This window comes from Lissotriton helveticus, chromosome 1_1 (assembly GCF_964261635.1).
Source record: "Lissotriton helveticus chromosome 1_1, aLisHel1.1, whole genome shotgun sequence".
Classification (NCBI taxonomy): Eukaryota; Metazoa; Chordata; class Amphibia; order Caudata; family Salamandridae; genus Lissotriton; species Lissotriton helveticus.
In genome coordinates, this window is record NC_136057.1 from 760,216,365 (window position 1) to 760,242,765 (window position 26,401).

Sequence of the window (26,401 nt, forward strand, 5' to 3'; positions counted from 1 at the left end):
AGGGCCCCCGCACATGAGCAGAGTGAATGCTCCAGTCACGTGTATGCGGCGTATGCTGCGTGAGTAAGAGATGTCAAGACCAGCCTGACCTGCAGAAGAGTCGTGCCAAGAGTTCAGCATGTATGCATGGGAACGGATGGAAGAATCGAGCTATAGAGGATGAACTAATGTGTGATAATCAGAGTTTGTTACATAATTCATTAACAAGTTGAATTACCTTTGGACATTGAGGATCATGAGAACTATTGTATGCGTTATTGTCTGCAAACCGGTTCGAACAAGGAGGGCTATGAGGTAACCATCACCACCCCTCCAATGGACCAATTAGCATGATTTCTGCCCTCAAAGATTGCAACTTTGAGTGTAGTGAGCCAGAGAATAGGGTATAAGAGAGTATGCTCTCAAGTTGTGGGTTCATTGCTGCTGTTTTCCTATCCTGATGCTGTGAGAGGCTCTGTCATTCTGGACTTTTTGAACTTTGACTGGGGAAGGAACACAATCGTTGCGGGAGTTGACCTGGGAGGTGATAGCATCCGAGGAGGTTAGTGGGACAATCAGTCAGTTTTGGGTGTCCTATCCTGTGACCTGCGGTTCATCTTTCTTTCCTGGTGAACCATTCTTGTCATCGCCCTATGGCCAAGGATATTGAATATTTCATTTTCTAATTTCTAAATTTTTACTTAAACGCTGGTTAATATATTAAATGTATTTTGCCTAATAAAGAACTTTAGTTATCTGCTCAAAGATTTTAGATAAAATGATATGCTAACTCTAAATGAGTCTGTGGTTCTTTAAAATAAAATTGTGATTTATAAATGTTAAAGGTTTTAGTTGTGATTGAGCTGGACTTAATCACCATCAACTAATTCTACTAGTTGGTCCATTGACCAAATAGTGGAATACTTTGATGTTTGAAACTGACAGGATCCTAAGGTAATGTACATAATGTGTAAGTTACAATAGATGTCATTTTAACAAAGTACTCTGTTTGTCCAGCAGCTTATTTTCCTTGGCGTTTGATCCAGAAAATTGAGTGAATGTATGTATGCAGTGTTATAGGCCCCACCGGCATAGGGTTTAAAATGATTAAGGTTGCGTAGATGTTTTTCTGGGTTAGTGTCATAAGGAAAGATTTATTTTAGCCGTGCTGGATCAGTGGGCATTTTACCCATAACTGCTTTTAGCATTTGCGGAGTTATTTTAGTTGCAGACCCCTGAATTTGCCCTGCTGGTGTAGCTCTTGTTGGCTGAGTGTGAGTGTTCTCATCACAAACTGTCAGGTTTCTGTAAAGTTTTATCACTTGTTTGTGTGGTGGACGCAAGTCAGCTAAAGGCATTGTGTCAATGTCTGGATGCGATGTGTAAGCCGCTAGGACCGGCCAAGTCGCTCCACCTCTACAGAGCGAACTGAGTCTTACTTTATCTTTTGTGTGTGAAAAGGGCACCTTTAAACCAGTTTATGTGCTCCTGGTAGGTGAGAGGAACTTCAATATCCTCATATGGACCGTATCCTTCTGGTACTTCATCCTCAGTGTATGAATGAAATGTATTTGTGCGTGCATCTGCTGGTGGGAATTTGACACATGAATAGAATACGCTGTTCTGTAAGACCCATGTGCCTCAATCACGAAAGTTACTGTCCCACCTCTAGATGTGACTCTGTCTCCTAGTTTTAAAGTAAGGGCAGTTCTACAATTTTCTGAAATGTTTATCAAACCTTCCTGCTCTTATTCCCTTGCTGAATTCATACGTAATGATGCTGCAGCGTTGTCGCTTTCAGTCATTGTTGAAAGAGTTTCAAGGAAACTGAGATAACATTTTATGCACAATAGGAACTATTTGTCCTTCAAGCTTGAATAAACCTATAGTCAATAAATAGGATATGCCTATTCAACTGTGGCAGGTTTTTCCTTCCCACCCCAGACGTTTCTGGGTAGATGTGAGTAGGGGTCTCTGAGGAAAGCATGACTGAACTACTCAGATTTGACCATTAAATAAGAACTAAACCAATGTTGATGGCGCCATGCCATGTAGTTCCTATAAATCCATATAGGAGATGCGCGTTTAGGCAACTTAAATTGTGGGATTAGTTCTAGACTGATTCCGGACACCCCAATCGGTTATGTTCGCCTGTGTACCAGCTAGTTCACAGTGTCACTGTAAGCTCCTCTTATCAAGGAGAGAATAGTTCCTGGCAACTATCTAACATGACAACCCTGTCCCATTAGGGATCATGAAAACAGTGCAGTACTTTTTGCTCAGTCACTTGTGCTCACTTTGTCTCAGAGAGATACACAGAATCATCGGTGGGGATGTTTTCAATAAACATTTATTGAAACAGCGTCATTCGAGTGTAAAATAGGTGTGCTGTAACAACCATGAGACAGAAACAGATATAAACGATATTAAGCAACAATAGAGTAAATGGGTGATAGATTTCTACCACAGTGCTAAAACAATGTATATATGCAAGCATATAAAGACATGACAGTAATAATGCGTACTCCTACTATGCAACCCTAACCAGATGTACATCTGTGTACCTAGCATGTATGTAAGTGTAGAGCCAAGAATCCCCCTAGGCTGAAGTCAACCACATTACCTGAAGGGAGAAACTGTGGGACCCCGTCCTGGTCTCGGGGTGGACACCCCGCGAGGGATGTCAGACCACTGCGAGCTGGAGTGTCTGCGTAGAGGAACCCCAGTATCTCCTGTCAGTGTGTCAGCATAGAAGTGTTTCTCCTCTGCCTGTTCCGGCAAAGATATGGTGTATATATAACCAATAGGTACCCTCAGGGGATTCTACCTTGCTGTGTCATGTCGGTTGAGGATGACGGAAGGGATGACCCTTATACAAAGTTTTTATGCAGAAGATGGTAATTCTGCTGTGATTCAGAAATCCTCACTCATAATTAATATGGCTAGTTTGGGGGGAAAACCACACAACATTTATGCAGTGCTTAACTATCTAAAAGATCAATACCAAAACCTGTTATGTAGTGTAATGGTACATTAAATGTAGGTTAAGGTTTAAGGGACTACTCAAGCCTATATTGGGGTACTCTATGAAACATAACATGTCACTGCAGGATAGGTACAGGGTTTGGTGCAGATATGTGGATGAATATGAGCAACAGAAGTAGAAAATAGACTTTGGGCCATATTTACTACGCTATTTAGTGGTCTCAAACCCTGCATACGTTTAAAACACAGGATTTGCGACCAATAACTGGCTTTTTACTGTGTACTAAACGCATTATTCGATTCAGTAAATAGTTGCCAAATTGCAAAATAAGTTTAGAAATGCAAAGAACAAAGGGAATACACCTAACGATGTCCAAAACACTAAGGGCTTCAGATCTCTGGGTGATGTCCCCCTATGACACAGAGGGTGACCCACCTTGACCCTCACCATTGCAAAGCCTATCATCAATAAGAGGCATCTTTGCTCCATTGGTCTTTTCCATTGCTGTACATTTTTGCATTACATTTGCTGCTGAGGTCTGGGTGGGTAGGATACATAACAGCTGTCGTTAGTTGGAGAATAGTGTTGGTCTTTGCTTGATTAACCCTTTTATACAATTTAAGGGTATAGATTTATGCCAAATTCCTTTGGATATTTGTCTGTACCGCTATTTTTAAGACTGCAAAGTGTGTCATGTTTCTTTCAACCAAAATGCTAAATAAAGTTGTTAAAAAAGAATAGAAATGCAGAACTAATCGCAATTTGCAGGGGTGTTTTTAGCGCATTCCTTTCTAAACTGTGATTCGCAACCTTTGAAACCCATTGGTTTGAATGTTTGTTTTACGCTTTGTAAATGGTTAAAACAAGATTTGTTGGGCAGCAGGTATTGGTCCAGTAGATCACGGACGAATCTCAAACTAACTTTGAAAGAAGATCCCATTTTCTTTCTTTAAAAGCAACCTCGTTTCTTTCAAGGAAAATGTACCGAATGGCCCATTGCTCTTTAATCTGCACTTCATATTTCTATTATTATATATGAGCTCACTCTCTGATATGCACAATTTTCTGGCTGGTTAATTCCAGAGAAATAAATATGCACATGGGTTGTTGTGAAGTTATTTCACGGTACAGATTTTTAAATAAACACTTTTTAAGTTTCAGTTAAACACTTTGGCTAAACCAACCATTTTCCAGACATTGTAGGGAGTACGCTCTCTTCGGTGACCCATTTTCTGCTTCAGCCTTCATCACCTGAAACTAAGTGACAAACTAATCCTGGAAGACAGCCACCCAGAACAAGTGCAGGATCTTAGCACTACATTAAACCCAACACTGGAATACTGCTAGAGCGTATGTCTGCCATCATTGTTTTTATAGTAAACACAGGAATGCTGGAATGGGGCGCACTAAACAAAGCAATGCCAGAGAAAATAGCAGTCTAGATAGACCTGATTGGTAACAACATCAAACCCACGCAGGAGCCATCAACAAATGACCTCAAAATGTCAGAACATTGAAAAACAAAACCCCTGATGTGAGAGGGTACAGCTATACGGGAACCTGGGTAGGTTGAGCCTTCTTTCCCTTCATCTGCCCACAAGATTTTGACATTGTTTTTTTTTTTAAATTATTTTATTGAGAGTTCATACCAGTAAATACATATTCATAAATGCGTGCATAAATACAAAAATACACAAATAAATTCGAAGAATTATGCAATCAAGTAAGTAGAAGGACAGAAAGAATAAAAAGAATAATGAACAGTGAATGGTAAACAGTAAACAATAAGCCATGGACAGATTAGATAGCTACAGTGCCAGTACATCATTCATTTGCAGTTTGTTTTGCTGTCCTCCAAGTAGCTACTGGGGCCCAAAGTCGCTTACCCATATCCCTTATCTTGGCTCCCTTTAAATCATATAGTGCTTCCTCGATGTTATGTATACCCAGCATTCTGCACATCCACATTTGGAATGTAGGGGCTTCTGTATCCTTCCAGGCTGCACTAATTAAGATCCTAAGGACTGCTACAGAAATGAAAACTAGAGCTTCAGCCTCAGTACACATATTTAATTTCACATCACATCCAATTATTATCAGGGTAGGGGATAGATTGATTTTTACGTCACCTCTAAAAACCGCACTATTTCATTTTTAATACTTTTTAGTTTTTCACACCCATGGAACATATGTATGAGATCGGCTGGACCGTTTCCACATCTGATTTTGACATTGTTTATAGGGAAAAAAGAGGTGCTGAATTCACTTTATTCACGCTGTCAATTTTCTGTTTGGCTAATAAGATTTTTGAGAGGCCACTAGTAGACATAGAAACGTGCACAGAAAGCAAGTTCCGAAATTTGCCACCAAGACTCTTGGAATCTCCAGTAGCCCTCCTTGGCCCCTTTACCCTGAAACCGCACATTTCCCAATAGTTCCTACAGTTTTTGATTTAATTGAGAGGTGTTGTAAATACCTCTCAATTCAATTCTTTAGGGGAATTCTAATGGTCTTATTTCCCTGTACTTCATAAGGGGTATCACCCTAGAAACGAAAAGATGAGGCCAGTGACCAGGACAGCCGACTTGCCCTCAATAATATGGCTTCTTAGGTAAAGCCTGACCAAACAGTGTCCCTTTCCATCTCCTCATGTCATCTTCAAAGTTAGACACTTGAACACTTTCATTAGGCCTTCTGGAAAAGAAGTAAACAGCTGACTACAGAGCCCCTCTGGGCCAAGTTTGAAAGACACCTTGCATCAATCGGAGTGACAAAAATATACATATTCCCAAGACACAGAGAAGGGAAGAGAGAAGGATTTGTTTATTTTCCAGTACTTTTCCAAGCAAGTGAGAATGAGGCTTAAATTAGCAAAGAAACAGCGTTCATTTCTCACACAAATTTCCGTCCAACTGTGCGTTGACGTCACAGACCTCAGACGCGTTGGTGGCAGTTGGAGTATCAGATTCGTGTTTGCCTGCCAAGGACAATGGAAACACTACATGAGACATAACAGAGGTTATCAGTCATGTTGCTAATTCATGGTTTTGCTTCCAAATCAAAGGCTGTGATTTGACACAGCACATGACCTCATGTGCTTCAAGAATACATAAATCACTGGTACATAAATATACAACACACAACATTTTCTTTGGGCTGGAAACCGAAAATTATGTTCCTAGCCACCATACTTAAAGGATTTAGGGCCAAGATTAAATGTCTTGGTTAGAATTTGTGGAAACAGGACTTATATGCAATAATACTTAGAATGTTTTTTCTCAGTGAGTTGAAGTTAACAGCAGATGGGAAACACTAATACCGGAAATCTAATGCATTTCCCTGGCAAGACCTTAGAGAGTGATGCCAGTAGGACCATAACATGTAGGGTGGCACCGAGGCTACTGGGAGGAGTTGCTCTTTGTTTGGGCAATCATGAAGGAAACATAACATGGATTCACTGAGTCAACGGAAAGAAGCAACTTACCTTGCAATCTGCATCAGCAGGAACATTGTAAGCTTCTACACTTCTCTGAACCTACTGCCATACTTGCTACAGCAACATGTAGGTTAGAAGCAGACCCAGGGAGAGAGGAATAGGACAAGAGAGAGAAAAACAGACACAGGATGTTGCCACATTGCCTGGCTACACAACCGGCATGATTTGAATTCCAGAAGCATTAACATAAAAAACAAGAGAAAACGTTTAGTGATCTCTTGATAACAACTTCGACACCTAATGTCTTATATTGAATACTTTCTGGCAATATGGATATTTTTTTGTGTGGGGTATTTACAGAACCTTGTATTGTCATGCGGCAACACATAGAATGTTTGGGTCACAGTGATGTTCTCCTTCGAGACTGGGTCCGCGCTGCTGGGAGTGTGTTTAGTTAGCAGTTGAGGAACCCTGCAGCCGGTCCTACTACTTTCCTAGTCGCTAATAAAGTGTTATTACTCAGTTCGGTGTAGCGTTATCACTACTCTTATGGAAGGGAGGGGTGGGGGGGACGAGACCACAACCAGCTTTTTGTGTGTAAAAGGCTGCTTTATTGGAACAGGTGCACATAACAAGTAAAACTCCTCGGCCAATGCCTTACAAAACTAAACCTCACTAAATAAAACACTTACCTACCCCCGGCCCCTGTCCCCCGCCCCTAATATTTTTCCGAACCCACCCCCACCCGAGAATTACAACATTACAGCAATTACAAACACTATAATTCAATGCATAAACATATAAGTCTATAAATATAAAACATCTATTACACAAATACTCCCCTGCCTGCCCCTTCACCACTTACGATCACCCAACCGCTGTGAGTACCCCAACAATCAACCTGCCTAAACAATTCCAGTCAATGACCCAACTTTAAACTAAACAACAAAAACTCTGCCAACCCTGGCCAACTTCCACTAATCCACGCACTGCACCTGCTCCAAGCAACAATACAAACAATCTACGCTGCGCACTAGAACCAACAAAGAGACCAATATAAGAAAAAGGGGGAGAAAGAAAAGGAGAAACCCTAACTAAGATAAAAAAGGAGGGGAAATTAGAGAAAAATTAAATAATCCGTTTAAAGGGTGGGAGGGAGGGAGAAAAAATTCCTACACTAACGCTCCCAGCCACCAGGTCACCAAAGACACAATTGTGGCTGGGAGCAGTAGCCCAACATCTTTATACGTTGGGCTACTTTTGGGCTATACAAAGAAGGCCCAAATACAAGAACCCGCCTAAGCTCCAGAGCCCCCTGCCCCTCCTAAGCAGCGCGGGGGGACCTCCCTGCGGTCGTCCACCCCCCCCCAAGCCACCCTTGGGAGGGAGGGGTGGGGGGGCCGAGACCACAACCAGCTTTATGTGTGCAAAAGGCAGCTTTATTGGAATAGGTGCACATAACAATTAAAACTCCTCGGCCAATACCTTACAAAACAAAACCTCACTAAATAAAACACTTACCTACCCCCGGCCCCCCTTCCCCGCCCCTAACATTTTTCTGAACCCGCCCCCAACCGAGCATTACAACATTACAGCAATTACAAACACTATAATTCAATGCATAAACATATAAGCCTATAAATCTAAAACATCTATTACACAAAAACTCCCCTGCCTGCCCCTTCACCACTTACCATCACCCAACCTCTGTGAGTACCCCAACAATCAACCTGACTAAACAATCCCAGTCGATGACCCAACTTTAAACTAAACAACAAAAACTCTGCCAACCCTGGCCAACTTCCACTAATTGCCACCACCCAGAAAGCCGGGGGGAAGAGACTACACCCCCCTTTCTGCCCCCCCCAAAAAAGAACTCCTTTATGCCCCCTTCGCACGCTCCTGTACATTAAAACATCTGGATAAAACTTCTCTAACCTCCAACAAATAAATTTCCATACCCAACCTGGTTAAGTGAACCCCATCACTCCGGAAAACTCTACTGACTTGTCACCGAATTTCTCAATGGCACACTCTCCCAAAGCCTAGACTCCTGCAAAACCTGGAAATCTCAAGGTTGAGCTTCTTCCGGGCCCTATCAATCACCCTGGGATTCCGAGCGCACCTCCAAGTCCTGCGCGGCACAAGCTCTGTCCACAAAACATGGCAACCAGACCACTGTTCCCGCAAAAGTACCAAATCCCTTTTCATTGCCCTTAACAAAACCACTCCTTTCACCCCACAAAAATCATTCTCTCCCAAATGAATTAGCAAAACATCCGGGCACTGGCCCCCAACCAACCACTTATTCAAAGTCGGAACCAGCTCCTTCCACAACATCCCCGCTTTCCCTTTCCAAACAATTTTAAACAACCGCTCATTAAAACCCAACATTTTCCCAAAATAAGAACTGCCAGCTTGGACTTGAGCCCATTTAACGAAAGAGTGCCCCACTATCCAAATGGTCAACTCCGGGGAGCGAGGATCCGCCAGAGAACCTGCAACAAGAAAAAACAATGTGAGATTCATGTAAAAGAGGGTGACGCAAGCGCTTCTTCCGCATTACTCCTCACATAGCATTGGAAACAGATGACCAGCGCCCCAGCCGCATGATCTCCCCCCTAGACCAGCCTCGATTGCAAGCTTCTGTAGCTGCCCTAATTCTAAAAGAGTGCGTCTCAAATTGAGACCCATCCAGACCAATTTCCTGCAAGGCTTTACGCAGCACCATTCGCAGTTGATAATCCGTCACCCTGCCCCCGTCAGAACTACCCTCCCCTCCAGACAGGGTCTTCCATCGCCAGGCCCAGTATAAAGGGCAACGGAGAGGCTGCTTCCAGCCATACACCCTTACCACGACTCCTCTGGTCTGTCTTTGCACAGGCCAATCAAATGTGAATCCCTCTCTCCGAGAAGAAAACCTCCTGCCAAGTGATCCTTAATTTCAACCTGGAACCTAAAAGCTCAGAGACCCTAAATGCTCAAAAAATATCTCAACCATGAGAGTAGAAAACAAACAAGCTTCAAAACCATCTCTACAAACCACAGGTAACACCGCCAACAAACGCGTCAAATTCTGCCAAGATAACGGCCTGCGTGATAAATGTTCTCCGCCCCGCTCCCTAGCCCAACCTTCCAACATCTTCCTCCCTACTTCCCCTGCTGAAGGAGAGTAGCCCCACAAGAGTTTCCACATAAAAGAAATACCTGCCAACTTCCCTGCGATGGTAACCTTAGAAAGACCCTTTTCCATGAGGACCAGCAGAAACTGTATCACATCCTCTGACCGCCTCCATGCCTCCTTCTGCCGACAAGCACCTGATGCTATGAATTCATTCCCGGCCATGGCATAAGCTTCATGAGTAGATGCTGACAAAGAAACTACCACCAACTGCATAACCCTATGTTGCCTACATACCACAGATGATCCGGCATTGGGGTCGGTGTCCTCTCCGCCTCCTTGGCCAGCCCATGGAATCTCTCCCACTGCGAATGAGACACAGCATCCGCAATGTCATTGTCCACCCCGGGAAAATGAAGTGCCCTGAACGCAATATCATGCCTAAGGCAGCCAAGAACAAACACCCGCAACAACTTCAGAATCTGCTCATCCCGAGCCGACTGCCTGTTGATAATTTCTACCACAGCCATATTGTCAATCCTAAACAACATCTTCTTATGTGCCAGTTCCTCACCCCACAGCGTCAATGCCACCAGCACCGAAAAAAGCTCCAAAAAGGCAATGCTTCTCCCACCATTCCTCCACTGCTCAGGCCACTTCTCCGCACACCACCTGCCCTGCCAGTATAAGCCAAAACCATCACTGCCTGCTGCATCTGAAAAAATCTGAACATCCCAATGAAAGGCATCCTCTCTGATCAATGGTATTCCATGAAAGGAATGCAGAAATGTTTGCCACATGCGCAGATCCTCTTTCACCCCAGCCGACAATCGGATATGGTGGTGAGGCAGATGATGTCCCACCAATGCACGCCCCAATCTCCTGCAAAAGGTCCTCCTTGCCCTGACTACCCTGCAGGCAAAATTGAGATGGCCCAACAAAACCTGGATGTCCTTCACCGGTACCTTATGTTTTGCAAGCATTTGTTTCAACAGCCCCAACATTCTTGCCTTCTTATCAGCTGGCAGCCGTGCTTGCATTCTTACTGAATCAATTTTAATGCCTAGGAATGACATGCTCGTACAAGGACCCATTGTTTTTTCCGGTGCCACGGGCACCCCCAGCTCCCCCATGAGCTCATGGAACATGTCCAGCGCTACCTGGCACTCCGTGGAGCCCGGGGAACCAACAAAAAAGAAGTCATCTAAGTAGTGTGTTACCAGCTCATGACCAGTGTGCTGCGTGAAAAACCACTGTAAGAAAGTGCAGAAACACTCAAACAAAGCACAAGACATTGAACAACCCATCGGTAATGCCTTATCCACATACCATTGTCCGTCAAAATGGATTCCCAAAAGACTCCAGTCATCCGGATGTACGGGAAGCAAGCAAAATGCAGATTTTATGATGCATTTCGCCATCTCTGCAGTTGCGCCCGCGGTCACCACCAGTGACAGCAACGTCAACTGAGGAATATGACACTGAGGCTGCCTCCTCATCCATAACATCATTGACTGAAGACTCCTCACACCACGATATGTGTTGTATTAGTCTGTACTGTCCAACTTCTTTCTTGGACACCACCCCGATTGGAGAAACAATCAAGTCGTCTACAGGCCAATCATCAAAAGGACCTGCCATCCGTCCCTGAGGTACTTCTTTGTCTAATTTCTCTTGCACCACTGACATATGTTCAAATGCTGACTTCAACAGTATTTGTTTTGCTTCCAAATACCCGTAATCCCTCAACAATGACGTCAATGCTGCCAGCCTAACTGGCATAGGAGCTCTTGGGTCCATGCCCCTGAGATCCCTTATCTCCCCTAACACTCTGGAATTGCTGTGAAGTCCCCGATGTGCTAGCACCTGGCTGTTGCCACTGCTGACTTCCTTGCGGCTTAACTCCCCAACATCTGACCAAGGGGTGTTTCTTTCCACACTGGGAGCACTCGTGCCGGAACTTACAATACTCCCTTGTACACATGCCTTTATTAAACTCCCCGCACGCTCCTGACCCAGATTGTGTGGCTGTTGCACTCCCCACCCCTCCCGGGGTGGGTTTCCCCTGAAAGGGCTGGTACACTAAAGGTAAACCACTTGCTGTAAATATGGTTTTACCCCCCCGCTGGTGCCCCCATTGTATGTTGCCATAAATCAGAGTCCAATTCCCCCCACTTTGCTTCCGGATCCCTAGCCATCCGGGCTCTGAATTCTTCATCATACTGCGCCCACGCCTACCCACTACCCGTGATCTGTGCTTTCCGAATGACGACCATATATTTAAATATAGCCACGCAGCACTCTGGAAACTTTTCGCAATATACACTGGCATATATAAAAAATGCAGCCGTCCAGTTGTCAATAGTCAAAGGCACCTTAGGCCGCTTGGCCAGCTCATACTCCTCCGCCTTAGATCCTTCTTTGGACCGTACCTCCCTGTGAAGTAGCTTCAAAATGTCAACGTACTCCCCCTTCCAGATGCGCTCTTTAGTGGCTAACATCAAATGTGCACCCAAGGGCTTCCTCACACCCATTTAGGGCAGCTTCTTAAACTTTAACTCTTTACTCTGTAAACTCTCTTTACCTGTGACCTCTGGTTCTGTATTCATTCCACTCTCCACTTTAGTGCCCGGCGCCACCACATCCCCCGTCCCCACACCTTGGTCTTTAAAATATTTACCCCTATGGAGCTTACCACCCAGCTCCTCCGCAACATCCTCACCCCCTGTCCCCACCGACACCATCTTTGGTTTGGCCCGTGGGACAACGTTCTCACCTGGCTCTAACAAGGCTGCCCGACAAGGCGCCGATCTCCATGCCACTTGCTCCACAGGGTCCACCATCTGAGGAGCCCTCACCGATGGGCCACGCTCTCTTCTGGGTCCTAAAAACACTGCCCTCCTGGGCTGCACCACTTCTGGTGCCTGTAAAACACTAGAAGACAGATGAGAAGGCAACCCCCTCCTCATTGTCCCTAAACTCCCCTTCTTCTGGACTATTCTCATCATAATCCAGTACAATCGCTTCCTCTATCTGTAGAGGATCTGACCCAAAAACAACACTGCGGGCCTTAACCGACCCCACATTGCTTACACCAGCCCTAATGGCCCCTAAAATCACTCCTGGTGGGGGAGCCAACTGTACCCGCCGGTACTCCCCCCTGCGTTGACTGTCCTGAGGATTCCTGTCCAGTGGCCCTGGTGACCAACTTGTTCCTCCTGACGTTGGGGCCAGCGAGGTCGCGCCGGACCTTCATAAGCTGGCCGCGCTGGGATTCCTCGCTGGTACGGAATGTGCCGTGCAAGGCTCCACCTTCTCTTCTCCTCACCGCAAACGGGCTGCACTTCGCCCTACCGAGTCCGCAGTCCCATGTCGCTCCCTACCCTGAACAGAGAAAGTTTGGACTGGTGTGCTGGGACGTCGCAAAAAACTAACTGGCCTACTCTCTTGCCTGCCCCAAAAAGCACCTTCCCCTGCCACCTCACCACCTTGACCTGCGTACCACAACCGAACCGTACTTACCTGGGGGCAAATAGGGGGAGAGGGGTCCCCCTCCTTTTCATCCCCACTCTACTCCAACATTGCCTGCGCATTGGGCGCAGAAACCGTTGCCAACTGGCAACCCATCCCAGCCCCCCCACCCGACCCATAGATTCAAACCTCGCCACCTCATACCCCTTCACATTCCCAGCACCCCCCAAACCCCTTGAACTCTGGGGGGCGGATAAATTCACTATGGTCACCCACCCCCCTGCCCTGCACTCCCTCCACCCAGGATGGGAAAACATCAAGGCCATCCCACGCTTGAACCCCAACCGCCGGGTCCAGCTCTGAATCCGAAAGCCTGTAGGCCGTCGCATCACCCTTATCAACCCCAGTGACCTGGCATTTACCCACCCCCAAGGGCTGTAAACCCCCAACCCACCAACCTGCGCCCAGTCCCACTCCCCAGGAGAGCTGCCACCCACTGAGAAAGCCTTTCCTCTGCCCGAAGGAGAAAGGGGAAAAAGGAGTGTGCTAACGGAATCCCTACCACCCCTGCCCTCCCAACCTGACCCCAGCCCCCCACCCAGTCCCCCTGCTCGAGCACCTCAAATGACAATACAGATGATGCCCCTGCCTCTGTGGCCCACTCCCCCCCTCTCCTGCCACTAGCCACCTCTGTATGCACCCCAATGAGCTGTGGAGATGCTATCTGGCCTCGGGGCTCCCCCTCTCCCACCCCGCTCGAACCTGCAACTTCCCGAATAGCAGATGGAGGCTCCAGAACACCACGCTGCTCCCCTTCTGATAACAAGTGCTCTGAGTGGGGAGTGCCAAGCAACACTCCAAAACCCCCCTCCTGCCCCCCCCCGCTGTCGCAGCCGAGCCACGATCAGCTGACAGAGACACCGAGCGTCTCTTGCTGCCCCGCCATCCACGCTTTGCTCCTCGCACGGGGGCGGCCAACGCACACTGCTCAACAATAAAAGCAGCAGAAGCCTCCTCAGCCAACAAAGCAGCAACATTCCCTTCGGCCCCACTCCTCCCGCCTTCCCACTCCCCCGGCTCACCTCTGCAGGGCTGGCCTGATCCTCTGGCTGCACTCGCCGAACTGGAGCCGACTTCCGGGATCGTGGGTGGCCCCGTTCCACCATCGGCATCATTCTGGGTCTTTGGGGGAGGTGCAGGCAGCCACTGCTGCCGCTACACCCACGGACGCCTGCCGTGCTGGGCGAGGTGGTCCAGCCACATCGCAGAAGACCAAATCCAGTCGCTCCGCTTCGCCGAGGAGGCAAAGGGCCTCGAGCAACCTGACGTCCTCAGCGGCCATAATCCCTCCAAACTTCCTACTGACCACGATAACTAAAAAACATAACAGCTTAGCATCTTCATACCATTTAATGTGAATACTTACTGTACAGTTTAACTTAATTTATTTTGCAGAAAGGGTCAGTAGTTTATTTGTTCATAGGTTACCGTGGAAAGAATATTTTTTGAATTATATTTCCACTATTGACCATGTCAACAAACGTTCTGCAGAAAGGAAAAAAGGATTACTGCAATACTCTTTAGGCCCGAAGGTTTGAGAGTTTACAATCAACTTAATAAGGATGACAGCGCAGGGGATGCAAATGTTTTTAGTGAAGTTCTTAGACAATTGGATACTTACTTTTCTCCAATAGAATGTATAGTATTTACTTGTTACAAATTTTTCCACAGAAAGCAGGAGAAGAATGAGTCAATTGATTACTATGTAACTGCTTTGAAAAAACTAGAGCTGGATTGTTGTTTTGAAGTCGTGCAAGAAGAATTGGTGAGAGACCATGTCATAATGCATGCTCATGACCCATGTACTAAGGAGAGATTGTGGATAAATGGGGACAGTCCTTAGAAAGACGTAATGTCTGTTGTAAGAAAAGCCGAGTTGTCTGGCAGGTGCGCTGAAGCACTCAAGAAAGATAATCCGCTACTAGAACATGAAACAGTAGCCAGAGTAAAGGCCAACAAACCTAAAGTATCAAATCCGGCAAAAATGTGCAAATAAAAGATCAGGATTAAAAAGATGTAAGAAAGGAACGTAAGTGCTTTAAGTGTGATAGTGAAAACCATTTGGCCAATGATAGGAATTGTCCAGCCATTAAACAGAAGTGCAGCAACTGTGGAAAAATGGAGCATTTTGCTCCAATGTGTAAAACTAAAATGTTAAGAAAGTATAATGTCAAATGTATAGAGGAAGGTGCAACAGATTATTTGAGTGAAGAAGAAGCTGATGATGATGATAATTTATTTATTATGAACATAAGATTGAAGGTAGTTCTAAACATTGGAAATGGGTACAACAAATGTAAACCAATGTGCTTAATGAAAATGGGGGGAGTAAGTATTCTCATTGCTGCAGATTTGCGTTCCCCATTCACTATAGTTAATGAGTCAGCATGGGAAGGTACATTTGTGGACAAATTGGGTTCCAATCTTCGTGAAACAGATATTGCACCTGAGAGTTATACTGGTGAAACCATAGTGCTTATCTTTAGATTCAAAAACAGGAAGACATTGGGTACAATGTATATTTCCAAGAAAGGTCCTTCAGTCCTTGAAGGGAGGAATCAGAGGAATTTGAACATCATTTTAGACCCCAATGGAATAGAACAGGAATTGGTGCTAGATGAGGGTGAGATTGTAGGTAAAAGAATGTGTGATGTATTTCCAAAAGCTTTTGCTAGAAGACTTGGATGATGGAAGGATTGAAACACAAAATATTTTTGAGGCGGAATGATTCTCCCAAAATACATAAACTCAGGAATGTTCCCATATCTATAAAGGAAGAGGTAGAAACAAAATAGGGAAGATTATTTAAGGATGGTGTGATGGGAACTAGTGGAGTCATCAGAGCGGATAGCTCCATTAGAAGTTGCAAGGAAAGCTAATAGAAAGAGAAGATTATGTGTTGATCTACGCCATCTTAATGCTAATAATTTGGTTTACCAATTTACGTTACCCAAAATCAACAAGATGTTGACTAACACTAGGGACATGGAGTTCTTTTCCACATTGATTTATCCCAAGCATACCACCAAATTCCTTTGTGTAAGGATAGTAAAAAGTACACAGCTTTTATTTCTCATTTGGGATGTTTTCAATTCACAAGAATGCCATTCGTTTTGGCTTCTGGGGCAGCTCTTTTTCAGTGTTTAATGTACAAGACCTTGACCTCCGTCACAGGCCTGCACTCTCCCCGACAGCATCTATGATCAGTTGCTGTCTCTGATCCCCCTGCCTCGTGGGTTCGAGTCTGCTGTGTGCTGCTGTTGATTCATTGTTTCAGACTATTGTTTTTGTGTCCTGTATTTTTCTTAAATTCACGCCTGCCTGCTTTTCTTGTCTTACTCCTGCTATTTCATTGACCCCTTTTGCTTTCCCCGGTTTCTGGCCCCTCTCGCCATCCACACCCCTCGCTTCCTGCCTCTGTTCACCCGGTCCCTCCCCTCTCCGTGCTCCCGTTTTCCCACCTCCAAGCTAAGCATCCCTCCCCTCCCCTACTAATGCAGGCCACTGCTTGGTCGCGCCACTGGCGTGCCATAGGCGCGCCAAAGGAAAGCCCTTCTGCGCCCCTCCGTGCCTGGACCTCGCCGACGCCAGGACCCCTGGACCCTGTAAACGCCATGACCACGATGCCCGCCTCAGCTATGACTCAAGCACCCTCCACGCACTCAACATCGGACGATCACGCACCTGCTGCCTGGCTGTGCTGAAGCGCACCCAAGGACCCTTCTGCAGCCTCACCAGCATCCAGCCCGTCAACCCACCTACCAAAGAACCCAACTACCTCAGATGCATCCTTCTCAACACCTGCTCCGCACGCAAACACTCTGGGACCTACTGGACTCCAACACCCCAGACGTCGCCTTCCTGACGGAGACCTGGCTGAACTCCTTCTCGGCACCCAACATTGCAATAGCCCTCCCAGAAGGCTATAAGATCACCCGCAGGGACTGCACCAATGGAGTGGGAGAAGGAATCATCATTGTCTACAGAAACACTCTCAAAGGCACAACCAACACCAACGACACCCTCAGCACCGCCGAACACCTGCACTTCCAGATTCACACCGATCCCAACACCACCCTCAGAGGAACCCTCGTCTACAGACCCCCCAGACCCTGAGCATGGTTCAGCGACTCCATCACTGACCTCGTCAGCACACACGCCCTCGCCTCCATAGACTACATCGTCGTCGGGGATCTGAAGTTCTACCTCGAGAACAACAACGACACCAACTCCACCACCCTGATCGACAACCTCACCATCCTCGGACTCAGACATCTCGTCACCACACCCACCCACTCCACCGGCCACACGCTTGACCCCATCTTCTCAGCAAGCTCCCCGTCTCCTTCAACCACACCACCGAGCTCCACTGTACCGATCACCGCTACATCCACTTCACCTTCCGGAAACCCTCCACGCACTACTGCACCCAACAGTTGCCGCGCCACTGCTGGAGCAAAGTCACCGAAGAGCAGCTTTCCACCATCCTCGTACGGAGCCTACCCCCAGGCCCGACCCACCCCAACACTGCCGCTCGCAACCTCAGACTGTGGATCAACGACTGTGCCAACACCCTCGCCCCACTCAAGAAGTCCTTCAACACCCACACAAGAAAGAAAGCCAGTTGGTTCACCGAAGACCTCCAGACCTCCAAGCGAACCTGCCGAAAACTCGAAAGAAACTGGATCCATGAGCGAACTTCGGAAAGCTACACAGCCCACAAGAACGCCACCCGCAGAAACCACCACCTCATCAGATCCGCCAAAAGGACCTCCTTCAAAAACCGCCTAGACAACAACGCACAGAACAGCAAAGAGCTCTTCAACATCGTGAAGGAACTCTTCAACGCCAGCTCCAACACCAACAACATCCCACCCTCACAAGACCTGTGCGACTCGCTGACCACCTTCTTCCACCGCAAGATCGCAGACATCCACAACAGCTTCATCATCAGCACCACCCCGGCTACCACGGAGACCCCCACTCCCACGGCCACCAGCTGCCTGCTCGCCTGGGCCAACGTCAACGACGACAACACCATCAAGATCATAAACACCATCCACTCAGGATCCCCGGAAGACCCCTGCCCACGCTACATCTTTAATAAAGCCAGCAGCACCATCGCACCCCATCTCAGAATAACCATCAACATCTCCTTTGAGACAGCGATCTTCCCGGAGAGTTGGAAGCACGCAGAGATCAACGCCTTACTCAAGAAACCCAAGGCGGACCCCAAGGACCTCAAGAACTTCTGACCCATCTCCCTGCTCCCGTTCCCAGCGGAGGTAATTGAAAAGGCCATCAACAAACAACTGACCAGCTTCCTCGAGGAGAACGGCATCCTGGATCCATCCCAGTCCGGGTTCTGCAGCAACCACAGCACCGAAACTGCCCTCATCGCCGGCTCTGACGACATCAGGGCCCTGCTAGACAACAGAGAAACCGTGCCCCTCATCCTCCTGGACCTGTCAGCCGCCTTCGACACAGTCTGCCACTGAACACTTCAAACACGCCTCTTCGATGCCGGAATCCAAGAGAAGACACTGGACTGGACCTCCTCCTTCCTCTCTGGCAGAACACAGAGCGTCCGCCTCCCCCCTTCTGCTCCGAAGCCACCGGGATCATCTGCGGCGTACCCCAAGGCTCATCCCTCAGCCCGAAGTTATTCAACGTCTTCATGGCACCGCTCGCCCACGTCGTTCCTTGGCACGACCTCAACACCATCTACTATGCCAATGACACCCAGCTGATCCTTTCCCTTACCAAGGACCCCCACATCACCAACATTAAACCTCCACGAAGGAATGAAGGCCGTTGCCGACTGGATGTGGAACAGCCAACTGAAACTGAACTCGGACAAGAGAGAGGTCCTCATCCTCAGATCCACCCCTTCAGCCTGGACGACTCCTGGTGGCCGACTGCACTAGGAACACCCCCAACACCCACTGACCACGCACGCAACCTAGGGGTCATCCTTGACTCTACCCTCTCTTTGACGAAGCAGGTCAACGTTGTCTCCTCCTCCTGCTTCAACACCCTCCGCATGCTTCGCAGGATCTGCAAATGGATCCCCACCGAAACGAGAAGGACGGTCGCCCAGGCCCTCCTCAGCAGCAGACTGGACTACGGAAACGCACTCTACGCAGGAGCTCCGGCCAAAATCCTAAAATGGCTCCAACGCAGCCAGAACGCCTCCGCACGCCTGATCCTCGATATCCCTTGCCGCAGCCACATCACACCCCACCTAAGAGACCTGCTCTGGCTCTCTGTCAACGAGAGGATAACCTTCAAACTCCTCACCCACGCACACAAGGCACTCCACAACACCGGACCAGTGTACCTCAACAGTGGACTCAGCCTCCACACCCCCACCCGCCAGCTCCGCTCCACAGACCGTGCCCTCACCACCATCCCCCGCATCCACAGAGTTACCGCCGGTGGCAGATCATTCTCCCACCTTGCCGCCAAGACTTGGAACACCCTCCCCATCCGCTTATGGCAGACCGAAGACCTTCTGACCTTCAGAAGACTTCTCAAGACCTGGCTCGAACAGTAGCTGCTCCCCCTCAGTGCCTTGAGACCCTCAGGGGTATGTAGTGTGCTTTACAAATGCTATGATTGATTGAATACTTTTGGAAAATTGGACCAAGTCTTAGTTTAGATGATATTCTTGTGATGGGTAAGGATAGTAATAATGAAAAACTCAAGCGTATTTTGTCTTTGTTGAACAAGTATGGCTTAACTGTAGAATATGCAAAATGTAGATTTTCAGAGAGGCAGGAGATACATTTAGGACATGAGATCAGTGCGGCAGGTATCCAACTTGAGACTAAACTAGTGGAAGCTATTAAAGATGCTTTCAGTTTAAAAAGTAAGGAAGAAGTCAAATCTTGTTTGTTGAATTTTTTTCCAAATTTGTCAGGAATTTTTTTAGGAGAACCTTTCACATTAGGCAGTTACTTAAATCCAGAGCGAAATTTGAACGTCAGTGGAGAGTGAAAAGGAATTTTTAAATGTCAAAAATGCAAATGCAGCTGCTCCTCCATTGCAAGGATTAGACTCCATGGGAAAAAGTGCAATCACCACTGATGCTAGAAACATAGGTCTTGGGGCAGTTTTATCCCAATATGATAAAAACGGTAATGAAAGAATAATCCCTTATGTTTCAAGCTCATTATCACCAGCTGAAGAAAAGTATGCAGTAATTGAAAGAGAAGCATTGGCATGTGCATGGGCACTTGAACATTTTCATTAATTTATTTGGGGCAGAGAAGTGACCATAAACTTTTGGTTAAAGTATTGACAAAGGGGGGTATGAAAAGTTTTTTATCAAGTTTGGCCTGAATTTCTATGAGACCACTAGTCTTCATTTATAGAATGGAGTATTTACCTGGAAAAATGTGGTGGCTGATTTTCTATCATGGCTGCCAGATTCTGGAAAACCAAGATGAATCCTTGGATGACATCCAGATTGCTTGGGTATGGGACTATGGATTGGATGCTTTCACCAAGGAAGAGTAGGCTATTGAATATAAAAAGGATTCTACACTAAACAAGGTGACTGAGTGCATAAGTATGGGTAGTCAACCAAAAGTAGAGTTGTAGGAACTTTGACCGTTCTGTGAGGTAAGAAATGAGTTAACATGCAATGGCCGGAGAGTTGTGAGAGTAGAAAGACTGGTTCCCCCTGAATCCTTAAGAAAAAACAAATATCCCTGTGTCATGAAGGGCATTTAGAGGTCATTAAGACAAAGCTGAATGTGAAATGTCTCTATTGGTGGCCTGGTATTGACATAGAAGTGGAGATTGTGGTAAGCGAGTGCAACATATGATCAAAACTCTTAAAACGTTAAGAGCCCCCTATTGTGGAAAAGTGTAATAATTACTGTTAGCATAAGCTGAAGCCATTTTGGTTGTGGCATCCATTTTGTTAGCTATGTAATTTTTCCGTCTTCACTGTTGCTTTCCCTTCTGTTCTGCTTGTGTCATCAACTTTAGTTAACTCCTGTACTGAGCCAAAGCAATGTATGTGGTGAAAAAAGGCCTGTAGCTGCTGGAATGCAACTGGCCCAAGATGTAACTGTCGACTATTTCTGGCTGCTGTATTCAGTTCTGTTCCCCCTCCCACTTTGCTGACTATCTGCCCATGTTTGTTGGTAGTTATTCTTGTGTATGCTTGTACCTTCTATTTGTATCTATATACTTACTCTGCAACAAACTCTGTATAAAAGCACCATGGTAGGCGTGTTAAATGTACTAACTCCTAAAACACTTGAGGCTGTTGTATAGACATAGTCCCACTCATGAGTGAATAATAAACGTGTTATTTGAATTCCAGCTTCAGTGCAAATCTCTATTTTGTTGGTCTACAGACCCGTGACCAGAGAAGGGGGACCCGTGCACCGCTGTGCACATTAGAAACCATATTTCCAGAGTTGGCGCCCAACACGTGGGTCCTCATCGGAGGCGCGGCCATACAAAGGAATGGTCTTGACGGAAGAGTGGAATATTACTGAGGAGACGTCCTGCATGAGGAGACCCTTGTCTTTGCAGACCGAAGTGACTCTTCAGTTTTTTTCGATTAGACCCTCCAGGTGGTGGCCAGTCCCGGCTGAGGTATCCTTTGGCATAATTTATTTGCAGTGACCATTATGTCGACCAACAGATTGGCAGTAGGAAGATGGAGACTCTTGTTTGGTAAGGTTGCTGAAGTGGCACTCTTGATTTGCTTGGCCAAGATTCTGGTTTTGTTTGTTTGATTTATTTTTTGCAAAAGATAAAGGCAGGTAATGTGGAGATTTTTTTCTTCTTTTAAATATTTTGGAAAAGTAATAGTTTACAAACACTTAGTAGCATGCCTGTTTTCAGCACGCTCCGTAGGCTGTGTTGCCGTCTTAAAGGTACCAAAATGGATTTAGACAGAAATCAGCCAGCTCCCCCAGAGGGTACATCTAATTGGAATATGTACATTAAATACGGTATTTCTTCCATAATGTATAGTACACAGTGGAAGAAATATACGAAAAAGGATCCTGGTCTCCAATGGCCAGTGTATGGGTCATTTGACTTTTTAATATGTAGAACAGTGTTTGTTTAAAAGAAAACGTCGACAAGATATTTTTGTATGTTTATTTGGGTTTTATATAGCGCTGGCTAGACCGGAGGTATCAGAGCGCTTTACATAAGGTTCCACAGAATTACAAAATTACATCAGTTACAGGAAAACATTTCAAGAGCATCGGGAGAAGAAATAAATGGAGCTTCGTAGGGTGTAGGAGGGAGAAAGGATGGAGATAGGATAGATGGAGAGACGAAAGAGAGTCTGCCCAAAGTCCGGCTGGGTAGGTGACGGCAGAGGGGAAGTCCACAGCCCATCTCTTCTATAGCAATCAGGTACCTCCACCGTGCATTCAGTCAAGCGGCTAGGTCTCAATGAGAGCCATGCCCTCGAGAACACACTCCGGACACCCTGATACGCATTATAGGGGAACTGCGTTGGCACTTGCTTCTCTCTGGGAGGCGCTCTCTGCCCGCTAGACTCTGGTGACCCCGGCTGGATTCTGTTGCCACCATCTTGGTCCTGCCCCCATATGAGGAACCTGCCCACTTGGACCAGCTGAGTCTCCTCTTTCACTTGTAGCGCTTGCAGAAGATCTGCTTCATTGGAGCAGCCTTCCTCCTATTCCAGCTGTCTCTTCTTTGGCTCCTTCGCGGGGCTATGACTATGCTTTTTTGGGACAGGTTCTCTTCTGCTGTTCTTCCCATGCTCCCGGAAACCCTTGGCAAAGGGGTTGTTTTCATTCTTGAGTTTTGTCACCATCTCATTCTGATAGGCAGTGACTGCGGTAAAGGTCGTCTCCAGGAAAGAGAACAGCTGGACGACACCCGAGCGCATGCTGTAGAGGTCTTCAGCCTGTACAAAGTGGATGTGCAACTTGTAGCGGTGCATGGGTGGAGAATGACAGGCCCTTGCTGGTCCTGGGTGTTGTTAGTCAGCTTGAGTTTATGGAAGGAGATGGCCTCTTTCATCCAGTGCTTGCCAAGCGTGGGTGAGTCCGGGTAGATGTAGGTACGGCAGGGTGGCGGTGGCTCAGCCTTTCCTGCCACTTCCCATTTGTTCTTGTTCCACTTATATCTGAGATATGTTTGATTGAGTAGGACTGTGGGAGAAAGAAGTGCAAGAGAGAGAGTGAGGAAAGAAGAAGCTATAGCAGAAAAAGAACAGCATAAAACAATATATCAAAAATCAATGGAATTGAAAAATGAAGAGATGAAGGCAATAAAAGAAAAAGAGGAAAGGGAGCGTCATTTAGAGGTATCTGGCCAGTACCCTATTAGGCTCCCCATGCTTAATAAACCTCAGAATGATTCCATCTTGTTAGATCGACCTCCGCCCCGTCTAAGTTTCCCTCTGCCCATGAAAATGATCTTTTTGAAGAAGAGCATTTATCTTCAGATGATAAAGACATAGATAATCAAGATAGGTGACAGACTCGCTCTGCTCTGTCCACTACTCGCTAAGAAGCTTGTGAGACTACTTTTGCTCCAGACCTTGTAGCGATGGTTCAACAGTGGAAAGATTTAGAGCAGTTATAATTGCAGAGAAGTTCACCTGGGAAGTAATACTTGCTTTTAGAACCATTTCCAAAAGCCTTGAGCCCATTAATATAAATTCTGATTTTAAACAATTAAGTGATGGAACTTTCCTTCTTTCAAATATACCTGATCTAATTAGGCGAGTGGTTAAATTACGAGATGATACACTACATTTAAAAGCGGAGCAAAAATCAGTTAGTAAAGTTAAAACTGTGCAAACAGTTCACACCCCAGCCCAAGAAGAAGAAGTTTTGGAAACAACCAATTACCCTAGTAATACTATAGTTACTATGAAACCAATGAGTGAAGCTGCGCCTTTGTATGTTTCTCTGAAGGGTGTGGGAACAAGTGCTGATAAAGATTCAGATGATGCAAAGGGATATTTTGTTTATAATTGGGTTTATACTCCTTGGTGTAGAGCAGACATTATGGCTCTTAAGGCTGCTTTGCTCGCTCCGTGGAAAAATCCGCCCGCTTTCTATGAAGAAGTGAAAGGAGCCATTAGCTCCTGTACTATGACCTTGCCAGATATCGATTTTTTGGGGACTTATTTTGCCCCCTGTTATGTGGAGAACAATTCAGAAAATAGATGATAATGTAGCATATGGTGATACTTGGGTGCATTTAGAAGAAATAGATGTGGCTAGGGAACCTGCTCAGAAACCACAACAGGAGATATTAGATCTTCCCAAAGCTATCGTGACTAAGTTAAAAACTCTCATACCCCTAAGAAAATAGATTGGATAACATTAGCATCTTGTAAACAGAAAGCGGATGAGTCCGTTTCTGATTTCTTTACAGGATTTGAAGAGGCATTCTATGATTTTAGTGGGCAGTCATTGACAGATGACACAAGTAAGCATTTGTTCGTCGACAAATTTGTCGCTAACATGTTGCCAGAAATTGCTAGTCACCTCAAGGCCAGCGAGACTTCTTGGACTACGTCTTCCCCAGTGTCCATTTTGACTATGGCCCAGTATTATGAGTGTCAGGAATTGGAAGCAAAAGGTAAAGAGGATAAGAAGGACTTAAAGATGAAAGTTATGTTGGCTCAAGTATATGGTCCACCATTCAGAGGTAGTGGTAGAGGCGGACGTGCAGTATATACCTGGTGTACCTCCTTTCTCTCGAGCAACTTTGTCTTCTGATCAGTGTGCCTATTGTAAAGAGATTGGACATTGACTTTCTGAGTGCCCCCTTTTGCGAGGTCAGCAGTATCAACGGGGTAGAGGAAGCATGAGAGGATGCCCAGGGAATTCAGGAAAAATGGGAGGAATAGGAAATTGTCCCAGGTTTGAGGCAGTTGAACTTGGACCAAATTATTCTAATACCTTCGATAGACGAAATCAATATCAAATGTCTGATTATTCGTCTGTTGGTCTTGCAGGTTCTGATTATGCGTATTAAAGCCTAGGATGGGGTAAGGAACCGGTTGAGGTCCAAGTAGATCAGAAAGGTCCTTATGTTGATGCAAACGTCTTGGGCTCTACTGATCAGTTTCTGGTTGATACAGGAGCTACTTGTAGTGCTCTGTCTAAAATAATGGTTCCTAGGGCTCCCCTGTCTCGTGCAATGATAACATTGATAGGATTTGATGAGACACATACATCTAGCCCACGGTCAAAGCCACTTGCATTTAGTCTTGATAAATTCACTGCAGAATGTCCATTTTTGCTTTCCCCTAACACGCCAGATTATATTGTGGATATGATATGCTCAAATATTATAATGCTACAATACGCTGTTCCCAAGAAGGTGTACATGTTATCTTAAATGATACCTATCCAATGGTTGAGAGGTCTTGTCTCCTTAAAGAAGATATCTCTCTGGCATCATTACCTAGTACTTTATGGGCTACATCGGATACCAATGTGGGACAAATGGTTATCCCAACCGTACATATTCAAGTGAAGGAAGGTGCCTCATTGCCTCGACTGCCCCAATATAAAATATCTCAGGAAGGCAAAGAAGCATTGACGCACATTGTTCAGGATTTGGTCATGGTGGGGGTTGTGGAAGAAGTCCCTTATAATACCTGTAATAGCCCTATCCATTCTATTTTGAAAAGAGACACTAATATTAAAATTTACAGATTCATTATTGATTTACGAGAGGTTAACAAAATTGTGATGCCCCAATACCCGGTAATCTTTGACATCACGACACTTCTTACTATGGTTCCTCACCCTGCCACTACATTTAGTGTAATTGATTTCAAAATGTTATTTGTTTTAATACCTATTCACCGACTTCACTTTGAATAATAGATCATACAGATTCTGTAGAGCTCCACAAGGCTATACAGAGAGTCCTAGCATTTATAGTCAGGCATTGAAAAGGCAGCCTGATTCTTTTCCTGTGCCAAAAGGGGTGGCTCTTATTCAATATGTCGACAACATCTTGTTGGCTGCCAATAACCCTGAACAGTGTAAAGAAGGACCACTGTCTTTATTATTGTTTGAAATGGCCCTTTTTGCAGGGTTATCCCCAAACCTTTTGCTTCTTCCTCCTCCCTTGTTTTTCTGACCTGTGGTTGTTGGCTATAGGACTCTGGACACTGTCCCACCGTTGATCAGTGCTAAAGTGCATATGCTCTCCCTGTAAATTGTTATTGTGATTGGTTATCCATGATTGGCATATTTGTTTTACCAGTAGGTCCCTAGTAAAGTGCACTGAGTGTGCCAGGGCTGGTGATTCAAATGCTACTAGTGGGCCTGCAGCACTGATTGTGCCACCCACATGAGTAGCACTA

General features: G+C 46.0%; 1 pseudogene; it reads right to left on the bottom strand.

Annotated features, from left to right (window-relative positions):
- Positions 1–8,866: 8,866 nt before the first annotated feature.
- On the bottom strand, positions 8,867–23,695 carry LOC144762847 (T-box-containing protein TBX6L-like; annotated as a pseudogene).
- Positions 23,696–26,401: the final 2,706 nt, after the last annotated feature.